Source organism: Helicoverpa zea, chromosome 5, assembly GCF_022581195.2.
Source record: "Helicoverpa zea isolate HzStark_Cry1AcR chromosome 5, ilHelZeax1.1, whole genome shotgun sequence".
Taxonomy (NCBI): Eukaryota; Metazoa; Arthropoda; class Insecta; order Lepidoptera; family Noctuidae; genus Helicoverpa; species Helicoverpa zea.
Window position 1 is genome coordinate 7,970,571 of NC_061456.1, and position 15,298 is coordinate 7,985,868.

General features: G+C 36.9%; 1 protein-coding gene across 4 annotated transcripts in view; it reads left to right on the top strand.

Annotated features, from left to right (window-relative positions):
- Positions 1 to 15,298, top strand: part of LOC124630204 (cAMP-specific 3',5'-cyclic phosphodiesterase) — a 444,356-nt gene that overhangs the window by 114,298 nt on the left and 314,760 nt on the right. For 3 of the 4 annotated variants that reach the window (XM_047163962.1, XM_047163963.1, XM_047163964.1), the window contains exons 1-2: positions 7,435 to 7,586; positions 11,681 to 12,289. The exons of the other annotated variant lie outside the window; for it this stretch is intronic. The gene's annotated coding sequence lies outside the window, so the exon portion shown is untranslated. Of the gene's footprint in view, positions 1 to 7,434; positions 7,587 to 11,680; positions 12,290 to 15,298 lie in introns of those variants that run through there. 4 annotated transcript variants of the gene reach the window in all.

A 15,298-nucleotide genomic window follows, 5' to 3' on the forward strand; every position in this document is an offset into this window, starting at 1 on the left:
GAGTCCAATTGTCTTACGGTAACCTAAGATTGGTGTTCTAAGATCAATTATTATTAACCCTAACGCTATGGACACAAGACATTATTTTGTTAATAGATATCCATCCCACCACCCATATGGATCTTATCTTATGGGATGGGTTGAGGAAATTACACAACTTTATATTACAAGTAGGTGTGCACTTCAAGAATATATTAATGTGATGATTTATTAACTTGAGATCAATAAATGGATTCTATTTCATATATGTTCATATATGGTTATGTTATTCGCCCCTATGGAAGCATATTCTTCCACAACTCTCAATGTACTTATACTGCTTATTGGTACTGCAATACTGTAAAACATAATTTGCAAATAACAATATTATAATGAGGGCCACTTTGTTAAACTATTTGTAAACACCAATGTAAATCAATAAAAAAGAGGCTAAGATACCAATTAAAATTCATTCAAGCCTGAATCTTGAAGGTTTTAAAAGCACACGCAATCATCAACTTTTGAGAACTTGATTGCAACAATCATCCATGAGCTAATCATCATTAGACAGTTCCCAGAGTAAGTATCTACATTGGAACTCCTTCCAGGTATCATCCTTAAAATATTTTTTGTCACAGATGAGAAGGCCCAGTTGGGTAAATGATGATGATGTCCTCCTAGCCGATTATCGGCTACGGCGGCTGTACTCACGTAAGGGGATTAGCCAACTGCGCAGGACATATTATAGTGCACAAGCATTTGCGCAGACACAAGTGCACTCACTGTTCCTTCACTCTCATAACCCGATGGGACGGCAATCCGACACGACCGGAAAGAGATCAGGCGCAGGACCGACATTTACGTGCTTTCCGATGCACGGGTGTATCAATCACCAACTTCCAGGCCCGACCCGGGAATCGAACCCGAGACCTCGTGCTCAGCAGCCGCGCTTGCGACAGCTAGACCAACGAGGCAGTTGGGTAGATAAAGTAGCATTGTCAAATAAATCACAGATTGCTCCAATGCTTAGTTCCATATTCTTTTGATCTAAGAGTTTTATATCAACCTAAAGTACTGAAATTACAATTGTGAGCTAGCATGTTTACCAAAGATTCTATCTATTGAATACCAAAATTTTGATCCACATTTTCCAGCTAGTATTGCTGCTTGTATGCTGTTCTACTGTTCTGTATCTTCTGGAATATCTCTGTTGTATAACAACCTCTTTAATACAGCAAAATAAAGTAAAAGTATTGAAATTATACCTAGGGTGACTGAGCAGCTGTTATAATTAACACTATTATGGGTAGGCAACCCACTAGAGGTGTTGATGGACTTGGATGTTGTGCATAGGTGAATACATACCAGTATAGCTGGGCGAGTTCTTCAACATACATGGCCAACCTACTACGGTCCCTCAATGTGCTGTTTGTTAAACTAGATACCTAGCACATGTTTGTCATTTGTAGAACCGTTGAGTATATAACCCACCAGTTTGTTCTTGTAATATCCTCTATATTGCAAGCACTTGAATTAAGTTAGTTAAGTACCAGAACAATATAGCAGGTATAAGTTGTTGACTAGACTCTGAGAAGTTAAGTTTGGAAGCTTTTTATGATCCAAATCACCGGGCACAGAAAATATAAAAATTATCAAGATTTACTATTTAGTTGTTGCAGTAGTTGACAACTATCGCCAGATAATTTATGCGTGTACAGTCAATTGAATGACCAGTAGACGTTCACTACCGTTAACTGTCAAGCTGTCAATTTAATGACCAGTAGATATAGACTACTGCCAACTGTCAAGCTGTCAATTTAATGACCAGTAGATATAGACTACTGCCAACTGCCAAGCTGTCAATTTAATGACCAGTAGATATACACTACTGCCAACCATCAAGCTGTCAATTCAATGACCAGTAGATATAGACTACTGCCAACAATCAGGCTGTCAATTTAATGACCAGTAGATACACACTACTGCCAACCATCAAGCTGTCAATTCAATGACCAGTAGATATACACTACTGCCAACCATCAAGCTGTCAATTCAATGACCAGTAGATATAGACTACTGCCAACAATCAGGCTGTCAATTTAATGACCAGTAGATACACACTACTGCCAACCATCAAGCTGTCAATTCAATGACCAGTAGATATAGACTACTGCCAACAATCAGGCTGTCAATTTAATGACCAGTAGATACACACTACTGCCAACTGTCAAGCTGTCAATCTAATGACCAGTAGATACACGCTACTGCCAACTGCCAAGCTGTCAATCTAATGACCAGTAGATATACACTACTGCTAACCGTCAAGCTGTCAATTTAATGACCAGCAGATTTTTGGAATAGAATAGGTCTTTATTTGCTTAGAATGCAGGCACTTACAAAATAGGATTGTAAACAACATAATAAGATCCGTGTACATTCCGCCTTGTTGGCATGCAAGCACAACAATTATTAAACACAATTGATTATAAGGCAAATAGGTTATTGTATTATATCCTCTAGGAAATCCCACCACTGCTAAAATCGTCTTGACGACAATTCGACAACCAGCAACTTTATATTGCTTCCAATAAATGCCTATTATTGAATAAACTTTGATGCAGGTTTAAGAATGAGTAAACTGATCACCAAGTAATGATTTTGTATTATAAATTACTCATTTGATAAATATTAACACCTGCAATAAATATTGCTACTTCCATTAGAATTGTAGCAAGGTAAACTTAAACAAAGAATTACGTAAAAAGGTTAAAATTTGTTTGCAATTCGGGTGATACATACATGAACATAAAAGTTATGTATACTTTGTCATTCTACTCTCTTCCCTTCCTTCTTTCCTTTTGCACTTTTTAATATGATTGAATATTAACATCGGTCAGAGGTTACTTGTTATCAAAGCTTATTTAGCATACATTAATTTGGTATAGGCATGAATAGGACAAATTATTTAGTATAACCTTGTATATCAAATATTTTTCTGGATCACAGAACTAATAGGTAGTTCAAAATTATAAAAATTAGATAATAGGTAACTGTTGGTCCAAACACTCACGGTTTTATCCTCGTCGCCAATGTATTGTACGCTCATTTTATTATGTTAATCGACTCGCCAACGCACCACCACACAGGTCGACAGTCTGACAACGACTGACTCCCCACCGCTCGATCCGGTATTTATAACCGAGTGACGTATGCGCACGAGGCGTCATAATAATGACATAACCTATACAATGATGCACATGTACCTGCATACACTACACTTACCTACTTCAAGTAAGAATATTTTGTTTCTTTGAGTTTTGTTATGACTAAGCTTTTTGTTTTTTGTTCTTAGGGAAACTTTCATAACTATAGGTACAATAGCTAGGTTTATATACTAAACATGGTATTATACATAATATGTTTTTATTTGTAGAGATAGCAGGTAGAAACCGCTTTTTTATTGTTAATGGATTTATAAATAACCATTTACAAAAACATAGCCATAAAAAAAATTGGGTCATCAAAAGCCTTTACCAATTCAAACTTCAACAGTTTCCCATACGAAACAAAATACGATCGTAATCGTGAAATTCACAAACAAAAGTTTGAAACACAGCAGATATAAATCGGACGTTCACATTTCCAGGTAGACAAAAACAACGAGGTATTTCCAGTCAGGCTTGTTATTTAAAAGTATTAAAAGGGATTGGATCGTATTAAAACGGGCTGTTTTCATATTGCCGCCATAATGTGCTTTGATGATATTATTTGGATATTCATTAATCACAGGAGCGAAAAACGTGAACAGATGTAAACAGATTCCGTAATGTCAGAGGTAATGAATCCTACCAGTGTTATTTATACTTTTTGAATAGCTTTTAATGCCTGCGTACAAAATAATGAAACATGATAAGCTAAAAGAGAGCAATCTTTAGTAGACATCCTCGCCACTTATATTTGCATAACTTCGTAGCTAAAATAATAAAAAACAGTATTGCATCCATTTAAAAACAAGCTGATATAAAAAATCTGCGTGGATTTTTCATTACGTAATTATATTATTTTATAGTACCTACAACCCTCCGTGAATCCGAGAACATGTGGCTGCTTTCAGCCTTATTACGAGTAAACATGGGTCTACAGTACAGATACAACATTCACATCAATCTGAATCTAGTCTTTGATTTATCATTCCATGAATCATCGTAGCGTATCTACAGACTAATAATACAGAATTACCTTTGCCTACATATCATTCATCTCGTAAAAAGAGCGATGTACGGCCGTGTTCGATCTTAGTTATAAATAGTGATCGATTTGGCGGGCAAATTGACAATACTGCGACTAGTGATGCGCAATTGCGAGTTCGAATTGTTTGCCAGACCAACGAAAACTTTTTATAGCGACAATTCGAATTTGTCAATCACTAGAATCATTCGACTGAATTTTTATCTTGTGTGCGATCTGTCTGAGTTTCTCACGCCTATAAATATTCTATTAACATACATTTTCTCTTCTTTATATTTTTATTTGGTTCTGACCTGAATAAAATAATGTCATTTCATATATGCTATAAGAATATTGCTCATATCTCGTTTATGGGCAAGTTTTCTTACGTTTGCGCTCGAAGCGGCAGTAAACCGATAAAACAGTACCATGTCATAAAACTCTGTAGAGGATATTTTAGCATTAGTGAACATTACAATCGCGTATCGACAAAATTTTGTTATTATTCTGCCAACAACGATAATGTTTTATTTATTAATCTGCAAATATCCACAATGAGTGAGGTTCTTCCTTATATAGTAATATATCGGTATGATTGGACTATTATAATAGTGAGTTTCCCTAAACACAATGTTGCGTTCGATAGATGGATTGCCTATTACGCTATTCCACGCTTTACCAAAAATGGGTAACATTTAACTGAAAGGACGCAGGATAAATTTCAATCAATATGAAGGTTAGCTAACTAGCCGTATTATGTGACTGTTTTTATTTTTATTTTAAACAAAAGCTTTTATTTTGCATATGTAATGGCACTTTCCATTGGACGTAACATACTCTCGCTACATTACAGCAAACATTTTCGCTACTAAATAAATACGGGATCGTATAGATCCACAGTTGGAAGTAAGAGCCAATCCTGCTAGCACAATTAGCCTTCTCATACGACACCCACAGGATGTCACGGGGAGGTCAATTAGTTGCCGAGACTGCTTGGAAAATTACTACTACAAGGCATGTGAGTAAATATACTTTAGAGGAAATCCGACTGGATGGCTCTTTGCTACAATCGATAATGTTTGTACTGCTTTCGCACTCGAGTACCATCTCAGAATAATTTAACAGACTATCTCGATTCTCGATCCCTGATTGTACACCAACTTAGTGAATGGATTTGCTTCTTTTAAAAGATTTTGAGTTGTTGCTCAAATTATTGCATACGACAAACCCTATTTTTTATGCACACTTTAGAGGCGATTTTCAGTATAAATAGTACATTACAGTATCACATTTCCTTCATCCAGTTGGTATGTCAATTGATGAAATTGAAAGTCTCGATTATAATCTCGCAATGGGCCTTCACCAAGAATGATTGAGCTGTTTAGATGTTGCGCGCACGATGCGGGGCCATCATTGCGTTACACGACCCGAGTGCGAATTAGTGCACGTAATTCGTACGTCCACATCTGTGCCCATTTTAAAACTCCAACTACATATATGTCTCGCTGAAAACTGCAAGCTTTTAGCTGTACTAGTTTTAACCAACCTTAACCTGAAATACGTTAATTAAATCTTACTAAAGTCAAATTATTTTAGTAACAAATCAATGAAAATAAATCAGTCCTACCGAAACAGTTAATCTTGAATGTAGACACAGACGTCGGCATGATGAAGAGAATTCGAGTCTGTTTACGTTTCCCAGTAAATACAAACATTTTCATAGTCGCAAGATTACAGGATCAATCTCATCCAGTATTCAAGCCAGTTTACTGGTAGCTGTGTAAGAGCCCATGGCGTTTTCTGCAGTACAATCTCTAAAAGCAATCTTAGCAACGCGTTTTATGCATTGAAGTTTGCTCTTCGTCTTTGAAGTGTCTCGCAAAGTCGATTAGTTCGATTCGCTCCCTTCTCGGTTGTTTATTGTTTTGGCTAGAGCATCCGAAATAAAAAGATATTGACGTTTGGCGTATATTGCGACTGTCTTCATACATATTTGATGGAAATAGAGAGGAGGTGGTTTGTCCGTGAAGAAAGAAGAAACTTTACATCAAATGCTTTAAACTTAATCAGGGTTGCTTAAGATGGGACTAATATCGATTCCTGTCCGCTTTGATATTCGAGATATCATAATCATACATAATTATACGGTCCAAGAAATTCAATCGAAGTTTACGCTCACGCACTTAGCCCAATTTCGACTCAAATGATATTCTCGTGTTTACGCTGATAAACAGGTTTGTAATGAAAATAAATCTAAGCACGTTTCTTCCAAAGCAAAAGGTTTTCCCAGCGCAATAATGAAATTATGAAAATTCTACAAAATATGAAAACGGCTTTCGTCTTGCCAATATTAATACAATAAGATTTTCATTATTATCTACGTCTGCGCGGTTTATTAAAACGATACCCTGTAGTGACAGGTTTAATTCATACACCTTTTGATGGGGCTAACAAGAAGGAAAACTTAGTTCTTACTCTCCGAAATTTTGTGATGAAATAACGATATTTATTGTATTAAAGTGTCAATTTTTATTAATTATATTTATAGGTATTAGTATTCTAAACGATATAAACAAATTTATAACCGGTGTACCTACTATTTTAAAACATTAAGCTTTAAAAACCTATTGATGTAAATTATTTGAAATTTGATTTTCCGCATAGTTATCTGTTTGCGGTCGTTTCAATCTAGTCTATATTATTTGGTACATATTTAGGCATTCCACAGAGGGATAATTTAGAGAAACCAAACTTGTACGTAACTAAAATAGGAATTTAACGTCATTTGAACTGTTTAAGTGGAATAAATAGTCAGTGCAGTGCGTCACATTTGTCCCTCAGGAGCTATAACTCATAATGGTTCAAATGAGTGCACGGCTAAAATACGTTCACGGCCAAACAACAAGGCATAAGCACGTTCAATAGTGACATAACATCCAAACGACCCGTAGCATGGGAAAGGCCACGCAGCATCTCTATCTGTAGCGTCTACGTAACGTTCACGGGATCGCCTCGCGGGGTGAAAACCCTTTTGCGGTCGCACAAAAACATAAGAGACTCCGCGTGAACAAGGTAAATAGGAATTAAGATAGAAGGTTCAAGGGCTAGAATCGTAGGTAGAGCGCGCTCGCAGCAGTATGGTCGTCCTGCTCTCTCGGCGCCCTAGGCTGCGACGCGCAGTGACGCTCCAGTCGCGGTCTGCCGGCCGTCGCGACGCTCGGGGCCGCTCCGCCGCCGCCGCCTCGCGCTCGCCTCGCCGCGTATGTGGCCGACGTGTGAGATGCACTGCTGAGCATCAGCTCGCGCCCGCCTCAGCCCGGCCCCTCGGCCCTCGCGAACAGTGTCTATCAGTGCAGTGTGCCACTGGGGCATTGTTTTATGTTTGTATATTTTGAATATATACGGCTCATCAGTGACAGATTTGATCCGCTCTTGAATCAGTTTTTGTTATCTGACGAGGTGGAAATCACACGCTATTCTGGTATGCTATCGGATCACTCACGAGACCCTTCCCCCTTTAAGGTTTAGGCGATGTTTATATCATAGTCGCTTGTCACGATTATTATAAAAAGTTACGATACATAATAGATAATAGTTTAATTCAAATATCACGTAGGAAAAAACATGCATTAGCGCTTTGCGCAGCATTGCTTACCAGTACTAATGTGTAAAATATAATTCCGTTAAAGTGTCAAGGTTCTTTGGAACACGCAACATTTTTTATGAATAACGTCAATTCTGTTAAATGATCACAGTAAAAAACTACTTATCTACTAAATCTTCGGTAAAGGATTTCATGACCCGTAGATAAATAAATAGGAATACAAACGTAAAATGTTTTAACTGCATGGGTAACGCTAACGTTGCAAAAACGATGGGCTCTTCTAAACACAGGGATACAGCCTCAAATGAGGCACATTGAAGATATTGATTTTGTGAACAACTTGTTGCATGTTTGTTGGTCCACTGCGAAATAATATTCAGGAATATACAAATTTTCGCTGTAAAATTAATATAGAACGAATATTCATGAGCATTCCGATATTAAGATAATATTTAATGCTCATAAATAAACTATCTTAAGCAGCTGTATATTATGCGAATATGTTTTATGACATCTGCACACTTGCCGGACTTATCGCTTCAGTAGCTAATTAATCTTATTACCTAATATTTAAAAGTAAATTATTGAAGACAAGAGCATGATCTACGTGTTATCATAATCTGAAAATATATTATTTTTATCGCTTCCTGTCATCAACTCTTTCCAACATCTTAGTTTCTTGATGTATTTTTAGGCAAATGTCGTGCTATTAGTTACACGTTTCGTGGTAATTTTATTTATTTTAACATTCAAATGTGTGTAATTGGCCGTGAAGCTGAACGCATCAATGTCAAATATAATAATATCATGTCACCTGTCAATACTACAGTTAAAACATCATTTGTAAAAATTTGAACAGCATTAAATTATATTCCGTAGCTCCGCTGCGCATGAGTTATAATATGGTAATAGCAGTCAGTAAAACAACTTAGTTTTCGCGTAACTACAGCTGATAATAAGATTAGATCGTGATAATGTTAATGCAGTAATTAGATTGTACGTATGACGATGTAAATACGAGTAAAAGGTATTTTAGCGGCTGCCACAGTGAAGATAATTCAATACAAGAAATGCATAAAAGCATTTTGTTTTCTCACACAAAAGTCGCGGGATTTCAGCCAAGTTTTGTTTTTTAAATCTGCGGTTCGCAAGTTCACTTGCGTACAATTTGTGTTTACACAAGGCAGCGTCGTAACAAAGTTCTAATGAATGGTGTGAGGCATCTAATTAGCATCGTATAAATCTTGAAAGCGAATTTAGCTATTGAACAACGCGAAGAGGGAACATCGCGTCTCCGTTTAGTCGCCGATGACGTACGGAATAGCTACACAATTGAAACCAGCGACCGCTCAACGAGTAGTAATTGTTTGTGCCAATCGCTATTGGGCCGGCAATTCCTTATACAGGTCAAAATAATATCATTGACTAAATGAAAATGTCTCTCGATCAATGCGTCTGACAATAGCAACAAGGAAGTGTTATGACGCGATATTTGGCATCGTCACATGCTCTCAATGATATTTCTATGTTCAGCGACCTTGACCGCCATATTACCATTAAAATTGATTGCTTTTAAGAATGTCCAATATCATAATGTGTTTTATTATTTATTATCAGTGTTTTCTGATGTTTCATCCATTCTAATGAAATGAATGAATTTCTACAATTAATAGAGGTCGTAGCTATTCTTATCGATTTTCATAACAAAAGCTTTGTAGCTATAACTGTAGGGCAGTGAAAGTAGTTTCTCATTGAATAAAATTTTATTGTGTTGTATAGAAATTGTCGTGTTTGGCGAGACCAAAGTTCAAAAAATTACATTGTATTTATTCGACTGTTTAATTGATTATAAAGAAGATTTAATAATTTTGTGAAACTATTTTTTTTTCTTGAACCTATTTTTAATTTTCATACGTTTGAGGGCAATAGGTATCTTAAGTTTAACTTAAAGATAATTTGTTGTGTGGCGTATTACACTGTCCTTCGTCCAAATATTTATAATCTCGCACCTAGTTTGAGTATTAAATCGTTTTAATTGTTTTATATCGCATCTCATAATGATAATCAGGAAGCTCATTTCGGGAGTGATTGGGTTAATGAATCTGTTGAAATTAATTAAACCAAAACTCTATTATATTAAGCTTAAGCTCTTTACTTTTAATAATAATTGATTTTTGTTTCTGTGTTAATACTACTGTGTTGCATCATTTGTTAAAATTCTACTTAATGAGTAAGTATAATGAAAAATATCTCAATAATCTTACCGATAGACACGGGTTCTTTCAATCTAATTTTGAACATTATTTATAAAAAATATTCATAGTAATCATCATTTATTTATTGAAGCACATTATTACGTAGAGTATACCAACATACTGTAATTAAATATGTAAATTGATTTATTTTCCTGAAAAACATTTCCTGTTTTATGACGTCCATATATGACGTTTAAAATAATAATTGTAAGAACAGCATTAATAAAATTTTCATTAGATATTTGGAAACAGTTTGTGAGAATTTTTATTTTCTCGTTGGTTGCTTATAACGATGACACCTAAACACTAGTTACATTTTCTAGATTGCATAATATGTAGGTATTATTGAAGGCCCAAAGATATAATTTTCACAACTAATATTTGCAAACCTATAAAATCTAACTACGGAATGCATTTTCATGGTATTTCCACTTTAGTTGCTTTACGACAATAATCATTAATTCGGCCATTAACACATGCAATAAACCAAAAACATTTGATGTCACGACTCACTCTGGCTACATTCTCTTTGTTTCCAAAAATGAATGATCTCTGTACCCAAAGGGACATAAAAAACGTCAAATCAATGGTTCCTTTGTACCCAAAACATGGTCTGTCTTATATCGCACGGAAATATTCTTCAAACAGGCGAATTGATTTACTTAAGTTTGGTCCTTTTATGAATAAAAGTCTCTCGGAAACCAGCAGGGTCTAAAGCGAATTTATTCCTTATACTGAAAGACGCGGGATAGTAGCTAACGATATTATATCCAGCTGCCTTCTTGAGAACTCACATGTGAATTATTTGATTGTATCCACTGAAGGGATTAAAGGACGACACCATTTTTGCACATTCTCTTTTCTTTATTTTCATCTCGGGGTCTTAGCTATAAAAAAATATAATGATGATAATGAAAGCTATTTTGGTTATTTTATACTTTCTTCTCTCGAATGGTAGAAAGTTTTATCACTAAACCAATCTGAAACAAGAAAGTTTTTATCAAAATTTCAGCCACATCACCCCATCAAAATCGGTTCAGTGGCTTACGAGATAATTCTGACTCTAATCGACTTTAACTTCACATTATGTAGCTTTACGTATACGGGGTTCCGTCATAAAGCTGTCTTATATAATTCTAGCTTATTCCTAGCACCCAAGTTATTACTTTATATACTAAGGTCCCATTTTTTGGTCAAAGTCAGGGTATTTCGGATCCCAGCTGCTTATTCGTGTCGCCGAACAGACGGTATCGACGCGCGGTTTCTTATTGCTTATTTTAATATTTCAATACGACTGGAGGTGAATTAGGTATGCTCAAAGTGATAGCCTGTGAAGAACTCCGCGACTCTGTTTGGCAGTCATCCAATACGGCAAACACATACACCAAAACGATACTGTAGGAACCTACTATATATTTGCATCTACGCTGTATTCCCATTGCTATGAAATTTCAACACGTACATGTGATTCAAACATTGTACAATGTTCTAATGTGTGCAATGACATATTTATTTATATTTTATTCGATACATCCATGCGTTTGCAACTGGGGCATATGAGTGATTCGATAGCAATTCTATGTTCCAATGTGATATACGTTTGTGATCTATATAGGAAGTTATAATAAATAAATCAGCAATGGGTTAAAGTGGATTTATTATATTTATATGCGTATGAAACTTTATCATGATGCCCAGATAATAACTCCGATGTAAAAGACAAATAAAGCGAACACAATACTGAACGTTATTCGTTTCCCTTCGCCCTTCCCTTTCCGTCTGTCAAAGTTTTCCTCTTGAGAATCCCGTTAATAAGCGCTCATATAAGTCGACTGACATATCGATACCTTAACTTATCTTAACTTCTAAGCCAACTTTGAAGACTGAACTAGATCTTTATAACAAATTGTTATTCTTATTATATTCTTACAAAAGTGCCAAACATAGAAGATAACGAGGTTGATATTGTCTGGTGACGCGTCGGGAGGACTTAACAGTGCAGTGACGTATGGTGATATTGTGTGCGTGCGCATGTGTGTGTGAGTGTGTGTGCGTGGAGCGGCGCAGGCGCGTTGGCTCGAGGGCGCGCACGGCTCCAAGGTGGTCGGAGGCGGGGTGTTCCGTTGCTGCGTGCCCTGGTGCGGGGCGCGCGCGGCGGCGCCTGTCGACGACGCCGACTATGCCCTGCGGGAGGGCAGCCCGCAACTATCCCACGATGAATATGGTAAGCCCTGTTTTCATACAATGACTTTGATGTGCGGTCCCATGATATTATTTGTTGTTTTATCTTCGGAAATTGTTCTCTAAATAACAAAGACCTCTTCTTGTCCCTTTTTTCGAGTAATTTAAGCATATCGAGTTGGGCTTTTAGGTGGATATCTTGAACTTTTTAAGGAATATACTATTTGTAGATATATATAGTTTTAGTACCTTCTTCTAAGTTAGAAAAAATGAGTTTCATGGAATACAAAAAGGAAAGCAAATGGTCACAACGCATATTTCTGTTAATAGGTTTATTTAACTTATTTTATCGACAATGATTCAATGCAACGTACATATTAAATACATTACAATTTCCTTATTTACGTAATGATATCCCTAGACAATGAACTCTACCAATATTAGTCATCAGTACCTACCCATCATTGTTAGTCAACATAAAACTTTACAAAGGTACTTGTCTTGTTTACTTTTTAAAGTGAATTGCAATAAACTGGCTGGTCTATCTACCTACATTATTCTCAAACAATTATCTAACTATTCAGATTCAAATAGCTTTTATGAATGGTTTATATAAATAAAGTTGCAACATCGCAAATGTCGTATTGATGATATTTTGCAGAGTGCAATACGCAGCACAATACGTCCGTTTCTGTGACGTATTGAAATATTTATAAGTTTCGTTCGGCACAATGACTGAAGGAATAATTTAGAGGAAATGCATATGTATGTACTGAACAAATATCTGTATGTACAACAATAATATTATTTCCATGCCTTTTCCCAAGTATGTTTGGGTTGGCTACCAGTCCAACCGAATGCAACTGAGTACCAGTGTTTTACATGGAGCGACTACATATCCGACCTCCTCAACCCAGTTGCACAGGCACCCCGATATCCCTCGGTAATAGTACCTACAACAATAATAGTGAAATACCTGAACGAGCAAACGAGAAGTTCGACTCAAGTAATCATAAGCTAAGTTCAAGTGTAATGCAGTTTTAAATGCCGACTTCACCACGCTTAACATAAAGGTCGTTATACACAAACAGTGCTAATGAGCTCTTCTACATTCTACAGGATTTCAAATCTTGTGAGGACAAGTTCTTGGCACAGGCAGTTACAAATATACCATAGCCCTAACTTCACTGGCGTGTTTCACTGAATTTACATTTGGACTCTTTAGTCATTCTGAATTCTCGTTGATTGTAAAATTTCTCGTATTCCTTATCTTGAAGTGTTTCGAGGCTTTTCAGTGTGGGTTGTTATTATTATTATTATTTGTATGTCTCTTTCTGACCTCGGGACTACAGAGTCCCGGATTTTTGGAAGGCGAACGTGGGGCCGAAGCCAACACGCTGAAGCCCTTTTGAGACAACTTTAATGAAATGGTAACACAAAACCGACGATTATCCCTGTATACACTATAGAAATGTACCCAAGGACAATCCCCGGTTCTGTGCTAAACTATTGCTAACTATGGATGAAAACTACTTAGGCTATTGTGATGGGATGCTAATGGACTAGGAATGGGGAAACTACGGGAACTATGGCACCTGCCGATGACAATGTATTAAATACATGTTAAAATGGCAGGTGGAGACTCGCCAACTCACTTACTGGGCCCCCGGGAATCAGTCACTGAAAAGCAACAAGAGGGCAACAGGGACATGAGCGGCTGAGAAGGGTGAGGATACCTCGGCGGACTTTAAACGCAGATCACGCGCTCCCTGTGGGTCCAGCATCACCGGCCCACTCGCCACTTACCACGAGGCACCTACCCTCCGAGCAGGACTAACTTTGCTCTAGCGACTCCACTCTGACCGGCCGATGAAGGCAAGCCAAGAGGCGGGAGACCTATCCCCCGTCATGCTTCACTCCGGCAAGCCGGAGGTGGGGGACAGTATACTCTCCCTGGAGCACTCGGATATATAGCCCCGCGGGGTCGCTACTCCCCGTCATCCGCCTCAGATGCCCTGCGGGGCTTATTATTATTATTATTATTCTTTATTGCACACATAAATACATTTGACACACTGAAAATGGAGACATTAAGTACAACGGCGAGCTTAACCCAGTGTTGGGTTCTCTTACAGCCAACCTTAGAGTGAAAGAGTGATTTGATGGGGTAGGGCGAATGTGCAACGTTATACTAATAACAATAATATATATGTATAATATCTTAATAAATTATATATATACCTTTTATAATTATATAAAATATATACAATATAATATATACAAATATATACACAGGTCATAATGATAAATAATGTTCCTTAACTCGTCTCTTAAACATATCCAATGATGAGCTCTCGCGTATAGAATGCGGAAGGGTATTCCACAGCCTAACAGCACGAACAGTGAATGATCCATCATAGCGACTTGAAGTGTGGGATGGGACACGAAGCAGAAGAGATAAGGAAGAGCGACAAGGTTTGCCTCTGGGAACGAGGAACTCAAAGCGTTCACGAAGGTAACTACTAAATAAAAATTAAATAAATTAATTTAATAAATTAAGTAAATTGTTACTAGTTGTAAGGTATAGATACTCAGATTTCGTATAGGAATTAACTACTTTATTTATTTTATTTTATTTTATTTTATTGTAATCGGAAAACATACAGTATTAACAACTAGGTAACAAAAATAACTAATTATGCATCTATTAACCAATAACATGTTTTCGCATTTAGGTACTACTACTAGGTGTACTTCATCATCATCATCATCATCATCAGCCTATCGCAGTCCACTGCTGGACATAGGCCTCTCCAAGTGCACGCCACTGAGATCGATTTTCGGCTAACTAATTAACTACTTAATATGGGTAAACTAATCGGTCGGTTAAAGCTCAGTAAGGTAGGCAGGAGTAAGATGAGACGTTTTAACAAACGAGGCCTAAATGTCCGTTGTTATTTCCTATTTAATTTAATGGGAAGAAGAAACAGCGCAACAAACTTCGCAGTAACAACTCTCGGCTTGTCATTCGTGAAGCACTTGTCACAAGTAC